The following is a 9,533-nucleotide window of genomic DNA, read 5'->3' as shown; positions in this document are numbered from 1 at the left end:
AGCTGCAGCAGCGGTGGCTGTGGGGCCTCCCATGTTTACTCCACGGGGCGAGGTGTAGGGGAATCTGATCTGAATGAGAGGGACAGGAAGCTAGGCAGGTTGTCGGTATGGGTGATAGGAGCACGTCTTCAGAGTAAATGGAGGCTTTTAAGGTATTTCTGACCATTTACTATTATGATAGCAGAAGTTTTAAGAGGTGAAAATATACCCCTCAGGGGATTGGCTGCCATTGTGAAGTTTATATTGTGGCCAAGCTGACTGGCAGTAAAAGATCAACATTTTGCATTTTGTGACCTCCTGGCAGCTAAAGGAGACAACATTATGGCCAAAGCATGCCAATGGAGTGTCTTTTGAGGATTTGACATAAATATTTCCCATGGTGACTGAATTTGAGGTGAGTCAGGCTTCAAGACATGAGGCGAGGTCATTACCTTTCCCAACATAATGAAGAATGGAAGATTCCTAAGCCTGATCTTACCAGTCATCGCAGGAACCCTGCTGGAGTCCTCAGGGACCATAGGGGACTGTGTTTCCTCAGAGAAGCTACCAAGGAATGTGAACACAGTGCATTCTGTCCCCAGGACAGAGAGAATTCTGGACATAAGACCATGAGTTTCAGAAACTGGGAGGGGAAGTGACTCATCTTTAGCAAGATGAAAGGGTAGTAACCCTCTGCCAAGGACCCTGCAGATGGATTGAGATCTGGGACCAGAAATCTTGATGGGACACAGCTCACCTGAAATGGATGAGATGGACCAGTGTTGGAGGCAGGCTGTAGCAGAGAGTAGGTGGATTCCAGAGGAGAGAAGCTCAATTGATAGGCAGGGGGCTCAGAACTGGGGCTTTGGCCCCAAGGAGACTCATACACTGCCTAGCCAAGTCACAAGGCACGTATATAATAAGTTTTTCAGCAGCAGAGTAAAGAGATAGGAAAGATAAAAGAAGCCTTTATTAACTCCAAAGACATGGAGAAGATCAAGGGCAGATGGGATAGATAGATCCTCTAGCCTGAGATAAAATACGCTGAGGCTTTATGGACTTTGTTATGGGTGGAGCTTCATGGGAATGTTTAGAAATATCTGAGGAGCTGAAAGTGAAAGGATATTGTACCCTGGGCCGGGTTGGAGAGCAAGGGGGGAGGTGGTCCTTAGGAAGATAAGCTACTGTTTTAAGGGCTTGGCTTCAGCCATATCAGATGACTGCCATACTAATTCAGGGATTCATACTAGGGTCAGAACCTATCAAAAAACTCACACTCCCTCAGCACTGACACACTTTTAGGAATGACAACAACAACAAAGTCCTACTAAACCCAAAGTTAGGAGAGGGAAGGTGTAAGAAAGATTAGAGATCAGTGAAGTAGAGTGGAACCAAACAGTGGAGAAAATCCAATCACACAAAAATCTGCTTTCTTGATAGTTCAATAGAATCAACAAGCCTGTAGCTAAACTAAGAGAAAAGGAGAGATTCAAGGTATTACCATCAGAACCAAAGTGAGGACATGACTACTGAGCTCACAGAAATGAAATGGACTTAAGAGGCCACCTGGAATGCACTGCATGCTAGAAAACTGGATAACCTCTTCCATAGGAATGGATTCCTAGAAACACAGTCCTCAGACCTGACTTGAGAGACATTAGAAACTGAATAGAGCTGTGAGTAGAGAAGCCACTTGGTCCCTAACAAGAGACTTCCCCAGGAGAAAAGCCATGACCAGTGGCTTCCCAGAGGGACCTCTCTGCTGAAAGGGGAGGTCCATGCATGCTCAGAATCCTTCCTGGCCAAGCATCCTCTTCCTGCCTATTGCATGGTTTACTGGGGAGCAGAGACTTCCAGTGAGGTGCTTAGGTCTCGCAGAGAGGAGCAGGGCCTTGGATAAGTTGAGGCTGTTGAGACCAGGAACCTTACAGGAGTGTGCAGGGGCTCACCTGACAGTGTCTGTCACAGTTCTGTCGCAGGAGCTGAACCCATAATCCTCTGTGCTATTCTACTATGGGGCCACTCATGAGCTCCAGACCAGCTGGCCCAGGAAGGTTAAGTGCTGGTCTTGAGTAATGAGCCCACCCTGTGCCCCAGGCCTGGGCACATCTCCAAGGCACTCTGTTGAAGAAGAGGAACATATGAAAATAAAGTTCCATAATCCACAGGAAACAGAGCCAAGGATTTCCACAAATCTGAGTGAGGAATGTGTGTCCGACCTCTAGAGGCTCAGCAAGAGTTAGTGTAAGGGAACTAACCTACAGGATCTATTTGTAGGATCCCGCCTTTTTAAACTTTATTTTTGCGGAAATTTGAAGGAACACATTTACAGAGAAAAATTAAAACTACAGATAAAATGAAAGAGAAAACTGGGCACAGTGGTTCACACCTGAAGTCCTTAGCACTCTGCCAGGCTGAGCAAGACAGGGACAGTAATGCCTCCTGGCTTTCCCTTAGTGCCCAGGATTGCTTTTGCTATTCTAGATCTCTTATGGCTACAGATGAATTTTAGGAAAGTTTTCTTTAAGTCTGTAAGGCATGGTAATGTTATTGTAATCAGGATTGCTTTGAATTTATATAACAATTTTGGCAGTATGGACATTTTCACAATCTTGGCTCTTCCTATTCAGGAATATCTTTCCATTTTTTGAAATCCTTTTGATCTCTTTTCACAGAGTACTGTGATTTTCAATGTATAAATAATTTACTTCCTTTGGAACATTGATGCCTAAAGATGTGTTTTTTATATGAATGTAAAAATGGTGATTTGCCTAATTTCTCCCTTGGTGTGTTTATTGATTGATTTTTGAGTGTTGACTTTGTATCTTGTTATGTTACTGCAGTTTGTTATTAAATCTACAAGACTCTTGGTAGAGTTTTTGGTATCTTCTCCATAGAGTATCATGTGCTCTATAAATAATGATAATTTCACTTCTTTTCCAATCCTTATTCCTTTTATTTGTCTCTCTTGTCTAAGTGCTCTGGCTAATGATTCCAGAGCTATAATGAAAAGGAGTGGAGGCCATGAACATGCTTGTGTTCTTCCTGATTTTAAAGTGAATGTTTTCAGTGTTTGCCCTTGTAGTATGATATTTGCTGTTGGTTTGTCATAGATAGTTTTTATCAGCTTGAAGAAATGACCATCTCTTCCAATTTTTTCAGGGTTTTGGTCATGAGTTAATGTTGGAATTTACAGACCTGAGGATCAATGGAACGGGTAAGAAGATACAAATACAAATACCAACACACTCAGCCAGCTTCTCTTTGACAAAGGAGCCAAGTATGTTCACTGCAAGAAAGAGAACCTTTAAAAAATGGTGCTGGAAAAATTGGCTTTCCACACTCCAAAAGAAATAGTAAATATAATGGAGGAGAAAATAGGTATAAACCTTGAGTACACATGGTTAGGCAGAGAGTTCATGAACAAAAACCAAACTGCACAGAAAATACATCAAAGAGTCAACAACTGAAATCGCATGTTTTTGAAAAGTTTCTGCATGCCACCAAAAGAAATCACCAACAGAGTGAAAGGAAAACCCATGAATTGGGAAAAACATTTTAGAAGACTGTCCCTCAGACCAAGGAATTTGATCTAGAACATATGAATACTTACAAAAGTCAGGCCCTCAAATTTAAAGACTCAATAAAAATTGGCATGTGAGATGATTGCATACTTCTCAGATGAATAAATTCAAATGGTACATAAATATATGCAAAAAAGTTCAAGATCACTGGTCATTCATGAAATGCAAATCATAACAAAGTTATAGCATTCTACCTCACCCCAGAAAGAATGGTTGTCATCAGGGGCTGGGGAGATAGCTCAGAGGCATAAGCAGGTACCTGGCAAGCAGAAGAACCTGAGTTCAATCCCTTGTCTGCATGCCTTGAGGGTCCACAACAAATACCAAAAGCTTGAGCTGCATTGGAAAAAGGAACCCTTCTCCACTGCAGTATGATTCAGCTATAAAAAGATAAACTCAGGACTTTTACAGGTAAATAAATACAACTAGAGACCACATTCATAAGTGAAATAAATCAGACTTGCATGTGTAAACATCATGGTATCTCACTAATGTAAGAACCTAAAAGAGTAAGTAAAATCTGAAAGACAGAAAAGATACTGTAAAAGGGAAATAATCTGTTCAAAGGGAAGGAACAACTGGGATGAGGAAAAAGGCAAAGATAGAAAAAAAAAAACAAAAAGTGAACTAATGAAGGGGTAAAGACATATTTTCATATATATATATATGAAATAGCTTGGATAATTATACTGTTGGTTTCTGTATTGTAAGGAACAGTTCATTTTTGCATTTTTTTCTTCTCCTTTTCAATTTCTTATAACTTTTAAAAACTAATTCCACATGCTTATATCTGGTAATCTAAACAAATAATTTGTAGACATCATTAGGAAATAAAACAACCATTACAGAATTTTATTATTTTGTTTAGTGAAATTCTGTATTATTTCTATCTTTTTTCTTGCTTTTTATTCTCCTTTTAAAATGACTGAGGTACTGTTTTAAAAATAAAACATAAAACTTATCAGTGTGCTGGGGATGTAGATCCATGTGAAACCTTGGATTCAGTCCCCAGTGCTGGAAAATGAACCTGGCAGCTCCTCTCACAGCCCCAAGAACAAGCCAGGCTAACATTTTTGAATCCATCTTTCTGGTGGATAAATGTGGGTGTCTGAGTGTGTGTGAGTGTGCTCATATAGCATGCAGAGTATCTTCACCCTGTGACTTCCTCTTCCTGTACCAAGATCCCTGCCCTTGATCCAGCCATTACAACTGTATTCCTGCCAGCTGGGAGGGGGAAGTGAAAACTGAAGGACCCCTCCTTCCTTTGAAGTGCACAGAAGTTGCACATGATATTTGGATCAGATCCCATTTGACTGAAAGTGGTTGTTATACTCAGTGGATCTGGGCTCTAGGGTACAGGAAAAGGTGTGATGCCAGGCTGGGGAATGAGTGGGGTGCTCAGTGCTGAGACACTGCTGAATCTGGGGTCATGGGGCTGCTTTATGGGGTAGGGTCCCATCTATGCCCTTGAGGGTCCACACTTGAGTGATTGCATGTTGGGCCTGGACTCAGGGGATTGCTCTGTGGGTAATGAGGGAAATTTCAAGAGCAACTCATTTGAGGGTGGTTAATGACTTGAAGGGACACTTAAGAGGGTGCGGAAGGGTGACAGACACCCATGTGAAGGCCCAGGCTGCTGCTCAGTTGGCTAGGACAAGGAGGCCATATCTCCTCCACTCCTTAATTCATCAGACCTGGGGACTCCTTTTGGTGCTCATGGTCACAGGCCCATTTTCAGCCACAGGAGTACAGGACTCGCAATCTCTACTGAGGGCCACGCTATCTCCAGGCTTGTAGGGATGGGCTCTAAGTCTGAGAACAAGGGGACTAGGCAGTGGTGGACAGCAGTGCTGGGAGGCTCTGCATCACTCTCTCAGCAATGTCCCTTTCCCCACTGAGGGACAGCTATCTTCAGTTTGGTCCCTATAGGGGTGGCAGGTGTTGTGCATGTCAGGTGGACGGGCTCCTTCTTCCCTATGCAGCCCAGGTCGGCCTTCCACAGCTGTTTCTACATGAAGAGAGAAGTCTCTGCATCCCCAGCACAGAGCTGACTGAGCTGCTTTGCAGGATCTGGTCCCTATAAGGTCAGCAGGAGAGGAAGGAGACCCTGGGGTGCTGCCAGCACCTCTTCATAAATCCTTGGCTCTTGGCTGGAAATCACATCTGCACCAAGGCCTCTCTGCACTCAGCCCTGATTCCCTGCTCAAGGACTCTGAGTGTGTGTGTGTGTGTGTGTGTGTGTGTGTGTGTGTGTGTGTGTGGTGGATGTGGTGTGATGAAGGAGATGGGGCACTATGTGGAGATGTGGCTTTCCCTAGCAAGGTCAAGTCAGAGGCAACCCAGGAGAAAAGCATGCATCCTCCAGTGACTCAGTTTCCCAAGGTGAGGCTGGCCTTAGATCAAGTTCTTGACCAGGTCACAGGACTTGACGCTCTTGACTCTAGCACAGGAAAACCATGGAGGCAGTGTCTATGAGAATTAAATACGGAAGCGTGGAACGCAGTTCAAGGCATGGAATGGGTGATGGTTGCAGGATGGCCTCATGCCATGTATAGGGTTGCCAGCCAGGCTCTGCATATTTTTAAAAAGTTGGTAAGAGACTGATTGTTTTGGGGCTGGGAGCTAGCTTGACTGTTTGAGTGCCTGCCTGGCAAGCCCAAGGACATGGGTTCAATTCCTGATATCAAATGCTGTGCCTGCCCCAGAACCCCTAGTGCTCTGTGCTAGTCACCAACACTGGGAATCATGGTGCACACCTGTAGTCCAAGTGATAGGGACACTGAGACAGGAGGATCACTATGAGTCTGAGATGCATTGTAAGACCCTTTACCAAATAAATAAATAAATAGTTTTCAAAAATTAAAAGTTGAAATCATTTTGGAAGGTCCTTAATGGCATAGAATTGTTGGAGTCTCTTTGTTGTTGTAGATAGTTTTTCAGACAATATCTCATGGTGTGCAATTTCTGGGTTCAAGTGAAATTGTTGCCTCAGTCTCTCAGTAGCTGTGCCTAAAGGTGTGTGCCACTGCACCTGGTTCATAGCCTTAGTAAGATCTGTGCTGAGATGCACGCAGGGGAGATGGAGTGCTTGGCCATCACCCGAGGAGGCAGGCCAGCCACAGTTCTCCTGGATCTGTTCTCAGAGGCAACTTGGCCTGAGAAGAGGTTTCCCTACTCCAGACACTACTCTTGTGCTGTGCTTCCCTGCAGAGACAAATGTCTGCTGGTAAAAGCCCAGGAAGGCCCAGGGCCCAAGAAGAGCCAGGGAACTGGAGTGCAGATGTTGTGGCAGCCTGGCCTGTGGTGATCACTCTCCCACACTCTAGTACATCCTGGCCTTCCTTGGATTTGCCCCCTGCCTCTATTATTCTGTACCCCCTGCCTTTCCTTCCTCTGCCAGAGGGACCTATCACACTTTAAGGTCAGTGGCCACTTGTGAGACTTCCCTGCCATATCACATCCCCAGTTCGCCTCCTCAGCCATTAGCCTTTGTGTCTATCGTCTTGCACACATGAAATGCCTTGGATATACAGTTACATCTGTGCAGTATTAATGGTTCATTGCTCTTTATTGCCCACTATTGTCCCACTGCTTATCTATTTCCATATTGGTGGGAAATGTCCCACGAACATCTACATTTTTGGTAATTATAACAAAAGATTATTTAAGCTTTGTTTGTGTTTTTTTGTGTGAGCACAATTTTTATTTCTCTTGGAAAAAAACTATAACTAGAAGGTTTTGGTCATATTATTATAGATTGGTAAGTTAGGAAGAAATGTTATAGGCAGTTTGGCAAGCTTAGGCCCTTGAGAGAGTTAATGCACATCACAACAGTGGTATCTAGGCACAGCTGTTAAACTCCAGGACTCAGGAAAAAGAGGAAATGGCCAGGCCTACATGCCTCCCCAGAGGACAAGATAAGTGGTATCACCTGGCCCAGTGAAGTCTTAGTAGACAGCAGTCACCAGCATGGGCAACCAGGACCTCCTAATTCATCTCTTTCCATAAAAATCTTTGTTCTTTCCATGTACACTTGTATTCGACCTACCTGCCCATTGGATCAGTATTACCTCAGTGGCAATAGTTACTGTCTTATTAACTGATCATAGTTTTGATCCTCATTGGGCCCACCTTACGATTCTGTACCAATCTGGTGATTTTGCTGTATAAAACTTCCTGACAGATGGGGGCTCATGGTAAACACACTTTCAGGTCCCCTCTTGTCCATCAAGAAGTATTGCTCTCTCTTAGGGCTGCGGAGATAGCTCAGTAGAATAAGTGCTTTCCTGGCAAGCACAAGGGCCTGAGTTCAATTCCTGGTTCCACCAAAAAAAAGTATCTCTCTCAATAAATTATTTTTATGTTAACCTCCACTTTTACTTATAATTTATTCTTCAATTTGAGGGAACACAACTACACATGTTTGGCATCTGTCTGGCTATGGGATGCCCTTTCACTTTCCCTCTAGATGAAAATTGGGTAGCTAGGAGGAGAGCTGGACCAATTGCCATCTGAAGCAGCACAGACCATGTGGAAGACAGCTTTTATCAGTTCACTACCGTGAACACAATATATAATGTATTGATTGTTGTAACTGTCCTACTAACCTGTTTTGAAACTGTCTCATTGCTATTTGTTTCTCAATAAAATTATATTAAAGCTTGAGCCCAGTGTCCAGAGAAAAAGGGAAAAAAAGAAAAGAAATTCAACCTGATCAGGTGAGAGTTGGGAAGGAATGCCCTTCCAGGTGAAATTCCTAGAGCAAAGTGCAGCCATATGAGGTAAGCACCAGGGAGGATAATCCTATGTCCTAATTTTGATTTTTGCTGTCTACAGATGAGAAAAATCCCATCTATTTTTTCTGACTCCCTGCTCAACTTTAGGAATGAGATCCCTGCTAAGACTTTTGAAAAGATCATCTTATATTCAAAGGTAAAAAATGGCCTCGTTACCCAATTGAGGAAAATTAGACATGGCCAGTCATTGCCAACCTGAAATAGATGCCATATTTCAGCCATATCTCTACCCTAAGAAGAAAAACAAATGGTCAGAGGTGACTTATATTCAAGCCTTTGTAGCCTTTTTCCAGAGGCCTGATTTGAACCCCGAAGACATCATCACTCAGAGCTCATGCTGTAGAGAACTACCCCCCTGTCAACTGCTCCTTCCCAGAGATGGACTTCTCAGTCATCTTACCTGCTCTGGCTGTACCCTCGGGAGTTAAAGGCCATTTCCTGAGTCCACATCACATTTGGTCTGTTTCTAATTACCATAGAGTCCTAGGCTCAGGGAAGCCCATCTCTAAGTCTAACACTACCCTCCCCCTTTGGGAAGAGGCTGTACAGATGTGTAGTCTGCATGGTCTTCCCTTCTTGGTTATGGACATTTCACAGTGCAGGGAAAAAACGGGAATTGTGGAGGATGAATAAAAAGTGATCTTGAATAGGAGTGTCCAGATAAGTTGAGTCCACATGACTCTAGGCTTGGGAGACACCCCTGAAGATTGTTGTCAGAACTGCATAGAGGAGACCAGGAGGGGAAGGCTTCACAGTGCCGATTTCCCAAGAGAAATTTTCCCAGCTGGAGTTTCTGATGTGAGGTCAGCTGTTCTTGTTGTTGGAAGAGCTGAGGTCATCACTGGCACTGGGGATGGCTGCTGTTTTCCTGGGGAATCCTAGTCTTCACTTTCATCTGAACATTGCTTCCTTGGTCCAGTGCAGCCTACTGACACTGATGCTTCGGCCTTTCGGCAGTTTCTCTAGTGTTTAGTACTAGCCATTGGGTTTTCCAGGACAGGCCATTCTGTTCTCCATAGTGGATTCCTCAGTCCCTCAATATGAACTTGAAGAGGACAGTGCTCTGGGCCTTGGGCCTTCAGTTGGACTCATGGGGACACTGCCATGGACTCTAGGCCCTTGGTTGGATTCTTTGGATTTCTAACATGTGGCAAATCTTCTGCCACTTCTACAT

Source organism: Octodon degus, unplaced genomic scaffold (genome assembly GCF_000260255.1).
Source record: "Octodon degus isolate 3935 unplaced genomic scaffold, OctDeg1.0 scaffold00317, whole genome shotgun sequence".
Taxonomy (NCBI): Eukaryota; Metazoa; Chordata; class Mammalia; order Rodentia; family Octodontidae; genus Octodon; species Octodon degus.
The sequence above is the reverse complement of the archived record's forward strand: the minus strand, read 5'-3'. Positions refer to the sequence as shown.